This window comes from Galleria mellonella, unplaced genomic scaffold (assembly GCF_026898425.1).
Source record: "Galleria mellonella isolate WM207_F2 unplaced genomic scaffold, CSIRO_AGI_GalMel_v1 utg143, whole genome shotgun sequence".
NCBI lineage: Eukaryota > Metazoa > Arthropoda > Insecta > Lepidoptera > Pyralidae > Galleria > Galleria mellonella.
In genome coordinates, this window is record NW_026441997.1 from 2,084,324 (window position 1) to 2,098,654 (window position 14,331).

Below are 14,331 nucleotides of genomic sequence, written 5' to 3' on the forward strand. Positions count from 1 at the left end.
TTTTTTTTCAATTCTGTAAAAATACTATACAATTTAAATAAAAATAAAGACTACTTTTAATAAATTATTAAAAACATTAAGGGATCTCAATATCCCATAACCGGGCGAAAGGTGAAGCAGTACAAGACATTATATTATTCGATTAATCTTGTCAAGGAATCGAGGCATCTTTCTATGGGCACAGTGCATGTATGTAATGTCAGAGCAATGCGTATAATGGTCGTCAGTCAATCAATATAATCAGTCAATCAAGCTGGTACTGTCGAGTGGAATTCGCGACCGGTTTTCTGCCGTGTTTCATATGCATAATCCGAAGTTTCCGACGGGGTAGACATAATTCATTATGCGGAAACTAGTTCTAACGTATTATACAGTAGTGCTGTCCACACCTTACTAGCTACGCACTAATAATGAGGTTCTTAAAATTCACTATTTTTTGTTCATTTTTTTAGTTCATTACTAAAAACAATCAAAATCGATTTAAAAATAGCAATAGTACTAAAAATACATAAAGAATACAGCTCAATTCAGTCTCCTCTTTTTTTACATCGTTTAAAAATAGTATGTACAATGTGTTTATTCCTCTACCCAAAATTCCCAAAAAATTTTAGTTCTAAAATCTATTTTTAGAACTAAAATAACTTTTCTGTATAATTATACCCAACTATTATAAAAATATGTCATTGCAGTTGTCAGGAGAATCTAAATATTTCTTTGAAAAAAATATTTCTATACTATCACACCACAAATGAACGAAAGAACAAATTTTAAATTTTTTTTTTACTACAAAGCAATGCTTGGACATGAAAAAATAATAAGACATTTGTCGAATTTGACAGGACATATGTTAGTCAGAGTTTGCCACCTCAATACACAATGAGACCACCGCAAACCCAAAAAATAAACGTCCATGTTTTATTACTTATTTTGCACGCGTAAGACGCACAAAGGAGTTATTTGTCATATGTCTTCTTATTTAAATAATATATTATGATTCTACAATCATAATAAATATTAAAAGAAATTTTACACATTGATATTACAGAAGTTGGTAAGTAGGTAACTTTTTAACATCAGTAAAATGCATCATGTAGAAATACACCTTAGGAGGCGCGTGGGCACTGCCTCCTACTCTCAGCGACTAATAACCTGTACATATACCTCACAATTTAGAATTAAAGTCTCGTGAGGATCCCCCTTTCGGAGACTTCTACGACAAAAAGTCTGTCAGGTGTGGGGTTCGAACCCACGCTCCCTCTCGGGAACCAGAGCTTAAATCTGGCGCCTTAGACCACTCGGCCAACCTGACTTGTTGAGTAAGTAACTAATTTTATCATTTCTTTAAAACTAAATTAAACTTCAACTTATAATTGTGATAAATAACACAATTGAAATAAATTATAATAACTATGAAAAATAGACTCACTAAGTGCAGAATATAAATTGCTTTACTAATTTTAATGGTGGGTAAGTAACTTTTGCTCTCTACTATGTACCCGCGAATTTTAGAAATAGGAAAACCAATGAAACAAACCACTTCTATACTGTGTATCAAAATAGAACATACAGCAGTTTTTAATTCATAAAATACTTCACTTTCGGGAATACAACAGTGAAAGTCGCATTCATCGCATTCGGTAATTTTTTGCGTGATGCCAGAACAAACTTACAGACAGATAAAATTTCTATAAATTATTGTTTTGGCTTCTCTTGCTGCTATTAAAGCCCCTTACATTTTTTTATTATTATATTAGTAAGATAATATCTCTATTAAATATGTAAAATTAAATATATTGCCTATATACATTTTTTTGTTTATACTAGTTGTCATTTAATTTAATGGTGATTGTATTACCGAGACCAATGTAATATTGTTTGGTTGTGACGAAAGCAGGGGACGGGCAAACAGACAAGTGAACATATTTATTATATTAGTAAGGATGTTTTGTTTTCTTTCTTTTTAAATTATTTAATGTAGAAGGACATTTAAGTAATTGGCTCTTTAACTATATAGGCAATCAACAAGTTTTTACGGCTACCGATATTGTAACAGTACTGAACTACCTATTTATTGTTATATTCGGAGCTGTATATTAATAAACACAATTTATGTGTGAATTATGCGCAGTTTACTTGTGTTAGCAGTACGCATTTGATTTAATTATGACATTATTTGTACTTATAACATATAAACGGTGTTCTATAAATTATGATAGTAACGTCAGACTATACTTTAATAATAGTAAACAGACATCATAGTCTTATGTGAATAAGATATGTACATTCAATATTATGTAAGCGTATTAATTTAAATTAAACCAAGTCGTACCCAAATAAACGGCTCCTGCTGAAAATCAGCGCTGTAGCTCCTCAGCTGCTGCATAACGCTGAACGGGGACCATTTTGGCAAACATTGTGTAACACCTTCTCCTATCCATGTTATTTTACTCTGCATAAACCTTTTTTGTAAATGTAACAATGTTTGCTGAATAAACTATTATTTGTTTATTTACTTATATAAAATTAATTCAGTGACTGCGCGGAATAATATTATACAAAATAGGGTTATAACTCGCAGGTTACGTAAAAAAACTAACAAGAAGTTACCTTACTGTAAAATCCCATTATCGTCCCATTACTAGGCACTGGTACAGGACATATCTTTATTAGAAGAATAGATATACGGACTATAAACTCACTGGCAAGGAGGAATGGTATAGGGTTGTATTTTGAGGATTTTTATTATGTTCTGCTAAATAGAATTTATTATATATATATATTTCTTAGTGGATTTATAAACAACAGGTTAGTTAAGAGTAATAAGAATATCTTAATAAGATAACCGTCCGACACTACAGTCATTAACACAAAATGTCACCAAAATTGTCACCAATTGGGTCATATTGGTCAGAATATATTTTGTTGACATTTGCCATAAGGTGTACTCCATATACCTACTTATATCTATAACATTAGAAACAACATACTAGTTTTCATGAAATGTCATGCACTCGCGGACACAGCCGGCTCACACGCAACTGGGGCCAATGACGCCGCATTTTAATGTCTATTAGCTCTTAATTTGTATCTACTTCTATTATTGCAGCCAAGTCTAACCTTATAAGGTTAATAATTGTAATTTATTGAAGTTTATTGACGTGTATAAACTACTTATCCCTTGATTACAACAACTCTACAAAAAAATATAAAGAAATGTAATTTTTAAGTTCTGTCACAATTATACAAAAATACCTTTAAATAATATAGCTAATTTTGAATTTGTTATTTCAATATTACAAATCCAATACCATACGTACCTCACAAATGAAATACAAAACATAATTATCACAAAACCGGTATTAAAATTCATATTTAGTCTAGCATCAATATCATCAAATGAAGCCTAAACCTCCAAATTGCAAATTGTAATTAGTGTCACGCGTTGCCGCGTGCGAAGTGTCAACTGTCTGTCAGTCAGCCGTCTCGTTATGTCAGTACGCAGCGCACCGTCCGAATTCTCTCAATTCAAAACAAGATATCCTGTTACCCAATACCCCACTTATTTAGCTAACAGCCCAGAAAGTAATAAAATACAAAAAGTCAACAAGTTTCGACGAATATTATAAAATTCCGTGAAATATTTGAGTAGGAGAGCGCCACGCGTAACGTCATCTGTCAGACCGCCATTTTAATTCATCTGCAAATTATACAAATTGACACTTGACATGTTTTGTCGTCTCCCGAGTAATCGTGCGAAAAGAACTCTCGTTTTATTACTTTTGTAAAGTGGCGGAGGGCCTCCGCTATCGTGTCATTCGATCTCATTTTATGATTTCTTTTTATTGGTATATCTAACCCTATATTTTTTTGCAGTGTCAAGATAGGGCCTCGTGATAGTGTGGTTATTTAAATACAAAAATAAATATATATAAACAAATATAGGATCAATTATAAAGATACTTTTTTTAGTGCCGAGATTAAGCAACGCGATAGATACTACAAAACAAAAAATTATCAACATTGCATTTAATTATACCTAATCTATTTCCCAATTGAGAAAAAAACTTTCATAAATAAAAGTAAATATTTCTCATACCATGTACGTATCTACAAGGGTCAGTTTCGAATTAAAGAAAATGTAAATGTAAATTAATACCTATAATGTGCAGTGCAATAATAATTACCAATTTACTAAATATCAAAAGAACAACATTGTAATTTTCATGGTCAAAATATATAAGGATATTACAACGGAATTCAACAGATATGCGACGACAGAGACCACTTCATCAGCAAAATTTCAATTTTACGATGTCGTTACACACATGAAATATAATGTAGACATAAATATGGTGAAAAGTGACGTTTTGTTAACGACCTCAGAGCGATGTGTGTAAAGTAGCCACGCCACGGGGCGCCCGCGCGCGCCCGCTACACACCGCCACAATGCTGGAAAACGCTTTGCTAATTAAAAATTCTTCTTTGTTTTTGCGTTGTGATTTTAGTTATGCGAGCAATGTTTTATAGTTTCAACACGCAATCATTTGTGGAAAGAAGTAAATTTTCGCTAAATTCCTTATTAATTTTCCACGGTTAAGTTATTAACATTCTTTTAATAATTAATGCTAATATTTTGAACAATAAAACAATTCAAATAAAATTATGTATTCATTTAAAATGCAGTAACTCAATGGAAAGATAACGTTGGATATTATTGTTTGTAGTTATTCATATTCAGTTTGGGTGCTACTGAATTAATTAACTCATTTTGAACCTTTTCACAAACTTATCATTTATTACATGATGTAAGTATGAGCTAATACCTAGTATGATAGTATCTAGTATCTAGCCTGCCCCTGACGAGTCTATCAATAGAATCATATTAGTCAATGCTCATATGAGAAAGAACAAGACAACGCACGTTGCCATCTTATTCTATCTCATAGGCTCACTAGCGATAACGATACTATCAATAGATTCGTTTGTACTTTGTTTAGGATGACAGAAATATCACATAAAACGATCTCCAGTATCACTTGAATCCCTATACCTGCTCGTGATAAGAACGTCCGTCAAACAATTCATATTCATATTTACAGAATAGTGCCTATATTCATTCAACTTAAAATTTTATTTTATACCTTTATATCTTCAAAAGGGGGATAAAGAGGTTTCTTCAGGGTCGGCAACGCACGCGTAATACCTCTGGTATTGCAGGTGTTCATAGGCTACGGTAACCACTTACCATCAGGTGGGCCTTCTGCTTGTTTGCCACCTCAATGGTATAAAAAAAATACCACAAAGGTAGCCAATACCTAATTCAATATCTATAAATATACATATAGACAGTAAAAAATAACTACTTATGGGTAAATTGAGTCAATCGACCTATAGATATTAACATTGCAATTAGCGCGAGACGAAAACTAAATAACTCAATTTTTATAATTTCAATATTAACGTGATTTATGATAACATTACGCTTTTGTGTAGAAAAAACAGCATTGGAAATAATGATATTAAAATATATTTAGAAATGTTGCAGATATCGCGTAATATGCACACAAATGAATACAAACTAATTAAAAACCTCCTCTTTTTTAGTTTAATTCGAATATTATATAATTTAATAAAAAATATACAAAATATAATTCAGAAATTAAAAATTCACTCTACGTTAAATGCCGTATAAATAAAGTATAATAAATATAATAAACATCATATCAATAGACACATTAAAACAGTTTAAAAGAAATATTCACCAACGGATGAGTTTATCATTAACATTATGTTAACATTTAAATGCAATTAGAGATCAGCGTTTCGATTAATACCACTACATAGGTCATATGTAACTCTTACAAACTAATTAATATCAGAGCAGCAATTATAAAACAGTTAACATTAACAAGGTGCCCTTTAATTATTATCGTTGGAATCTGACGATGTCGGTTTTATGACACTTCCGGCGGAACCCTCTGACCCGCCATAAACTTAACTGTGCACAAAATACTGTGCAACACTCTCCGTAAATTATTAAGGTCATGTCCAAACTCGATTGTGTGTTGCTGTTGGACGAAATATCAAAATACTGAATGGCCCAATTATAATTTTATGATGTAGTAAAATTATAATGTGGTGCCCTAAATTTTTAATGCAACGACTTACACACCGACACCTTGACGGTTAGGTAATTTTATTTTCCACTTTATGTTAGAATTTATTTGTTACCGAGAATACTAACATACATTATAGGAATAAATATTTATTGCATTAGAGCCTACACTAGGTCATAAATCAAACATTAAACACAATCATAGTAAACTAAAAAAATTGCTAAAAATTAAAATCCACAACTGATTCTTTTTTCAAATGATTTATTTACTTCAACCTAAACGATATACTCATATGAATATGTAAGTATGGGACGACCAGAGTAATCAAGTCCGATTAAAAAGAATAGTCAAAATCCGTTCAAAAATAAAAGATATCACAGAGCAATCAGTTTAAACTGAAAACCCCGACTTTTTCCAAGGAAACTACAAAGATGGGACTATATAATGCTATCAGTTGCAAAAAAAGCACTCAAAATATATACAGGTAAATACGAATATATTCCATAACACCATACAGATAACATAATTCTACGTCATAATTAAAATCTAAAATTAAACCATATGACGTCAATATTATATTTATCATAAGTAACAGTAAATTGAAATACTCAATTAAGATTTATGTCTTATATAAGATATCACTGCTTTAACGGATGTATGGGCGGGTCGTGTGAATTACTGCCGCCCTCCCAATTGTCACAGCGGTCCATACTGCGAATCGATGTGAATAGTGATCTCCCGAGATTTTATCGAATCTATATCGATACGAATAGCGAAATGAGATTATTTATTACGAAATTTTTTTTATACTACCGGTTATATATAAATACATATTAGCAAACAAGCTGACCTTCACGACACTCGATGGAAAGTGACAACTGTTACGAACTACATGCAAATAACTGTTGTTTTACAGTTCATTGTTATAATTTAGTATAGAGTAAAACAATTTAATTAATTTAATATTATACCTAATTTACATTATTATACCATATTTTATCTGTTGCAGGCCTCATATACATATGAACTATAGTCTATATACAATCTGCTGGTCGCCAATTGTATTACGTATACAAATTAAAAACCAATTAAGTAATTAAATGTTTCGATTTAAAACTAATTTCATTTAAATATGTTTCTGTGATTTTTCAAGGAAACTTGGTTGTTTTTTCATTTAAATCTATTGAATCGGACTATATAAATACTTGACGAATGGCGGACACTTTTTTCCTGTTAGTAACAATGTACGAGTATATACTAAATTATTTATATATTTATTAATATATTATTCATTATATCATCATCATATCAGCCGTTGACTGTCCACTACTGAACATACATAGGCCTCCCCTAATTGGGGGGTTTGTCATTAGTTGCCACGCTTGGCAAGCGGGTTGGCTAACTGCGGTTTTGGCTTTACTAATGTTTTAAGAGGGACGCTGCTGCCCATCGTTCGACCATTAAGTTCCCTTAGTACGGAAAAGGAAGGGGGCCTATTGTACGCCGAGACTACACGGCTTAATTAATATATTATGAAACTTTATCAAATCACGTATAGGTATATAAAAATTTTGTATTTCGTTAATTTATAACTTAATTTATACATCACTGTACAAAATACGTGAATGTAAAAAATTACAAAAATAATATGAATGAGACTATTTAGTGAGTAACAAAAACAATTTTTAATATAATTAGGTCTATACGTAGATAGCTACATATATGAAGTAGGAAGTTTATTTTGATACGACAATTTAAGACTGTATTCCACAAACAGAAACGGACTTCAAATGTGGCAAAAACAGTTATTTTGATTTAAAAAAGTAAACTACTGAATTGATTTTAATAAAATTTCTGTAATATATAATCTCCTCCTTTTTTAAAGTCAGTTTGAAAGGAAATAAATGAGCATAAGTGTCACTGTCTTATGTCTAATAGTTTTAGATGACTTACATGTAAGTCACCTAAAACTATTATGTAGTAAAATATCAGTTATGGTATACTCTTCATACTTACTAATAATGAGTTAATACTATACTAAAGTTACTAATGACTCTATGATCCAATCCAAAATATTAATAGGGTGAAGGGTGAATTAAGGTTTGTCAATAATATTCCACCATTACACTTGTTCATTTATAATGGCGGTATCTCGAGAACACACCTCGGTCGAGATTACTTGGATGTAATTAACTGTTTTACACGCTCCTAATGGCTTCATTTCGCTAATGACCGTCTCATCTCGCCCTTCCGCTCCTATCTGCATTACTGCTGCTTTATAAGCCATTTTAAACTTAAAAACTTAAAGTCAAAGTTAATTTTTTATTGTTTAGAGTTAACATTTATCTATAGAGTTTTAACCAGTCTACCGTTACGGAATTGATTGCTTTTGTTTTTATACTTTTATTTTTACTCAATTTGATTTAAAATAAAATTTTTAATTTTTATACAAAAATGACACAAGTAACGTTTTAAATATTTGCAAAAAAATAAGGTAACATCTATGACAATGGTTAAGTATGAAATACAAACATCCACAATTATATACATAGTGTGCAATAACATAACAAAATATTTATCAGAGCAAGCGATATAAGAAACTTTAATGGATTGTATTTTTAAAAGTCAAAGGCACGTTCAGCCACCGATTCTTCGACTGAACGAGTTAACTGACGACAAGGTTGCAATTATCGCATCAAGTAAACATAATGAAGTCTGATAGCGGACATAAATTGTAATTTTAATAGCCACGCGACCACGCGACTTATCACTAGTAGACAAAACGGCGGATGGCTTGGACACAACAATATTCGATTCTTATCTATATTATGGTATTGGGTTTCGTCTGTCACTTTTATTGGGTGTTCAATTCCTTCGACACGTTAATATTTATTATAATACACCTCGGGCGCTTCATACGAAAACAAAATAAATGTTGTTTCTACGCACTTATATGTTACAAATTATAGCAACGTCGCAAATGTCTGTCAATTTTCAAAAACAATTGAAGAATTTTCAATGTTTCTGAATGATTAATTAAATAGTACTCTGTCTACAAACTAAAATATTAATCATGTAATAATATTGTCATTATTAAGCTGATACTGAAAATTTGATTTTGTAGCAAAAATGTATTTAAAAAATTTCGAAGCAATGTATGAAATAGGTGCAAATAATGAAACATGTTAAATTGTTTTTGAAAATATACTGATAATAGAAAGCAAAAGTAATGCTCTTAAATATGTGTGTACATTCACAATGGTAAATATAGGTAATATAGTGGTAAAATTGGGCGCGGTGATAGTTCTTTTTTCAAATTGAAGTCATATTGGAGTCACAGACGAGTCAACTCAGAAGGGAAAGGAGTCACTACAAAATAGTAGCTACTATTTACCTAAATTGTGTATAAGTGTGATTACACATTTCCTAGTGATTTTATAGTAATCAATTTATTAAAAATCGTATATCACATTTTGCGGTTCATATAAGTAAAGATTCGTTGTATGTGTGTTTTGTACCAAACATTATTATATAACAAACAGTAAGTAGCACGAAATTTTTAAACTAACTTTAAAAAAGATTTATCAAAACAGTTTACCTACTCCTACAGTGGTCCCCTACTCTTAGTCTAAGTACAAATTAGTTTTTGTTGTAGAACAAAATCTAAAATTAATGCAACGACCGATTATATTTCATAAGTACTTGAGCGTACAGTACAATTATTTGTCTATTACTCATTATTGCAACTGAATTATCAATTATTTTATTAAATTGCGCTTCATAAATTACGATTAACGTAAAAAAACCTACTCATTATGTATAAGCAGGATGCATGTTACTAGTTGTATGAAATATTCACCTGATGTGTTCATTGTAGGTGAATTGCAATAACCAAGTACGTACTTATTACTCACTGTCTCCCGTAGTTTTATTCTCTTTACGTTATCTCCTGTTCAAGTGAAAATTTTATAAAAGGTTTTCTTAATAGTTGTATTATACGTATGTTAAATTTCACGATTGCATTATACAAAATTTTTCATAAAATTTCAACATTTTAAAATTATAATGTCATATTTAGCGGTATATATAATTAGCGGTCCCAATATAGAAAGTGTATTTTTTTTTAAGTTTTTACAATAAGAGATTAATACTCGTAAAATTGAATGCTAATTCATACTTATAGGTGTCATTCAAAAGAATTGCATTTGAATACATTTTCAATTAATAAAAATGAGGCTTTAAGAAGGAATAACTGCATTTTTGTATATGAAATTCTTCGCAATATCTTTGCTTAATTCCAAATCAATTTTAAGAATTTGAAATAATTTTCTTCCGTGTTGTTCCAATTTTGTTAAAGCATTTTCTTTTAATCTTTAATCTAAGCTCATAAGTTTTAATATACTACTAATAAAAAATATGTACATTTAAATACATTTTCTAATAAAAATTTCTATTCCTTAATATTTATGTTACACGTACATATGTTACCAGACCTACAAAAAACCGAATAACTACATATTTGAGTATATATCAGAACAAAATTATCTAAATCATAAAAATATTAATTAAGCTGAACCTACAAAGGTATAAAAGTTAACAATTTTAAGAAAATATATTTTGATTGTAACGTGCAAAGGGGCGGAAACCCTGAAGGCGCGAGTTTAAGTCGCATTGGTCCCGTTTTTAGTTCAGAAACGCGGTACGGTTCGTAAACACGCAACAAGATTTCTAATCATTATAGCGTCGCAAGCGTGAATCCTAACAAGCGGAGACCTTCAGTGCAACAGACACGCGGCCATCGACAAATTGCTACCACGACGAATGATCGCTGCGCGTTAATCAACTGTTGGCGTGTCGAGGTCGAACACCATCGTTTTACGTCGATCCAAGCTCACTGGCAATTGTTGCAATATTTCTGATAAACTTCGTTTAGTTAAAACATGATATCCTTTGTTGTATATTTTGTTGTTTTCTTTTTATTATTTATACATACATACATATCTGGTACGCCTATCTTCCATTAGGGTAGATAGAAACAATGGAACGCCAAATGTTTCGATTCATACAAATTATTTATTTACCTATTCATATATTAACTCTTTATTGCTCCACTTAAGGAATAATACAAAAAATATATATTATATAACGATTACAGAGTACAAAAGGCGGTCTTATCGCTAAAGCAATCTTTTCCAGATAACCTATGGGTTAAAGAGGAAAGAAAAAAGGCGGTAACTATTTACCACAAGAAATGCATTTATTTGATTAATAAAACAAAAACACAATAGGGTCAATTCTGAGACACAATCTCTTTGAATTTATCTCTAAATTTAAAATTCCAATTTGATATCACAGCGAAATCTTCAGTGTAAGGACTAATATAAATTACTTTTCTAATAAATCTAAGTCAAAATTATTATAATATTAATTTATAATGGCCCATCAAACAGTAATTTTGTAAAATTACCAAATTAAAATATAAACTTAGGGGATAATAATCGATACTTATTAGAACGATAATAGAGTATTTCGTAGTTAATGGTGAAACCAATGCCAATTATTATTCATATTTTTTTTATTATAACACATGTGACCACACCATCCTAAGCGCACACAAGGACAGTATGGTCCATGAATGCGATAAACCTAAAACAGAATGTTCTACTCTTAGCTATTGGCCGCACTATGCCGACTTACCTACTAAATGATTTTTCACGCTACATATATAATTTTTTGATACAAGTTACGTAAAAATATTTTAGTTACTTATTGTAATAAGTAATAGTTTTATATTTCATAACCAATGTAACGAAACTTTATGAATTAATCATGTCTGTTTAATATCTGTATCTATTAATATCTATGTCACATAATTACAACACTGGAACGTTAAAAAAATTATATGAAAAAATATTAATTTTTCTAACTACCCCAGTAGAAGAATGGCATAATGTATACATATTACTATGTATGTTATAGATATATTTTATATATGACTAGCTTTTTACTCGCTACTTCGTCCGCGTTAATTTCAAAAATTAGAAAATTTAATAAATAGATCACTTCCAAATGGCGTATTAAGATGAAACATACCTACACCAAATTTTAAGTTAAATCTTCAGGAATAGAATTGTCGCATCGCAAAACCGCATCCTATTTCGTTTCTGCGTAATACTATAACAAATATATAGAGAGACAAACAAATTTTAAATTTCCTCCGCAATTATTATTATTATTTTTTAATATCTCCCATGTTTGGGCATCGTCTAATTAAAATTTTATTATATTAGTACAATAAAAATATGCAGTTGTAATTACGTAGAAGTCTCTACATACAACTTATCCATTTTAAATAATCTTCGTTCATCCTCCATTAAATCGTATGTGACCGAAAGTTTAAGGCACTAAAAATTTTAAACTACTCATCAACAATGGAATACTATATATGAATTGACCATAGAGCTCCACTCGCAAGCAAACTCGCCCACAGTTGCGTCAACGAACCGATCACCGGCCGTATTTATGTCCATAATCTGATAATCTGTTGGTTTTCTACATCATAAACTATCGAGTTTTTATTTTTATGACATAAAAAACCAACATGCATTCAAATATGAACGACTTACGAGTATACCCATGGAATCACCGTTCGACATTATATGCGTCGCATCGCATTCTTTTATGATGTTTAGTAATGAGTTCGCGCTTCGTAGATTTTACTGTTTTTTTCGTAGATAAACCGTTGCGCATTACACAATATACAGTAAGTGTATTTTTTTTTTTTTCGATGCAACCTGAGATATAAATTAAAATTAATGGGTGGCCTGCATCACTTTGCGTATCCATTTTTGACACGAAATTAGATGCAATAGAACCTTATACTCGTATTCTAAATATATTTCAGTATAAAGTTGTTTAAAAAGTTTAGGTATAAAACATAACATAACAAATGATAATTTCAATGTGGTTTAGTGCGCGACTAGATATAATTTATTAATTATATTATGTATTTACTTACATATTTTTTATACGGATGCTGACTTTTTTACTTATAAATGTGTTAAAATATAATATTTACAATACCTTAACAGGCACATTACTGTTAAACTATTAGAACAATTTACATTAATTGTAGTAAAAAGATCCTTTAAGAAATGACCACAAATTGTCTACACAAATGGTATTTTAAATATTAACATAGATATTTTGTAAAGGAATAATATGAAAAAAGATATATTTATTACATTAAAAGATAGTACTCTATCTTATTACTTCTCTTTAATCACACTGTTTCTTACTAGAAATTAGATTAGAGAGAAGTATGGACTGAAAGTCGATGTAGTGACAAAATTGAAAATCTTTCATCCATTCTTTGGAGAGGATGGATGAAAGAATTAAGAAAGAGATGCATCGAGCAAGAATGAATAGAGATGTCGGTAAGGGCCACTCTAGATGGGCGTATGTCGACCAAATAGGCGACGTGCTAAAGTAGGGTCAAATTAAAAGTAATGAAAAAATTTATGAATGTGGAAGAAGCGAAAAAGGTTTGTTCGAATCGAAACATTTGGCATTCCATTGTTTCTGCCTAACCTAATTGGAGACAGGCGTGACAGATATATGTATATAAATTATATATGTTCACAATCGTATAAGGCGATTATGAACAAATATCGTGGATAATGAAGTGGTTCGTAATTAATAATGTGTTTATTGGAGTATGTTATGCATGCGATGTTATTGAGTAGATACAACTCCACTACTCAGGTTTAACGAACCCAGTAACATCTATAAATGCCAATAAAGCGTGTCGCAGGTGCTAACACCTCAACCGATACAGGCGGTTCGATATCTAATAACATCCAACTAAAACGATAACAAAGTATTATGTCTATAAAACGGTATTATTTAAACATAGAAATATGTAAAATATACTTGTTTCTATTTGAGTAGATACAATTAAAACTAGAAACGTAAGTTTTTCACATATTTACTTACCAAAATGTCGTATTTTCTGTCTTTTTGATAATATTTTATACTTATTATCTCAGATCAGAGGAGGATATTATTATGTCATAGTATATAATAGTACAACTAATATTATATACATCAAACGAAAATTTTTAAATCTGTGTATCATTATTATATTAGTTGATTACATTATAATAATGGCTCCCTATACGTCAATATAGGATGTTGAGATTGCTGTGGAATATTT

General features: G+C 30.5%; 1 protein-coding gene and 1 non-coding gene across 2 annotated transcripts in view; both read right to left on the bottom strand.

The window, feature by feature from the left end:
- LOC113516818 (T-box transcription factor TBX20-like) overlaps window positions 1-14,331 on the bottom strand; it is an 86,738-nt gene that overhangs the window by 33,613 nt on the left and 38,794 nt on the right. The window lies entirely within an intron of this gene.
- On the bottom strand, window positions 1,226-1,309 carry Trnal-uaa (transfer RNA leucine (anticodon UAA)). Its single transcript has one exon. It is a non-coding gene; the product is annotated as a tRNA-Leu (tRNA).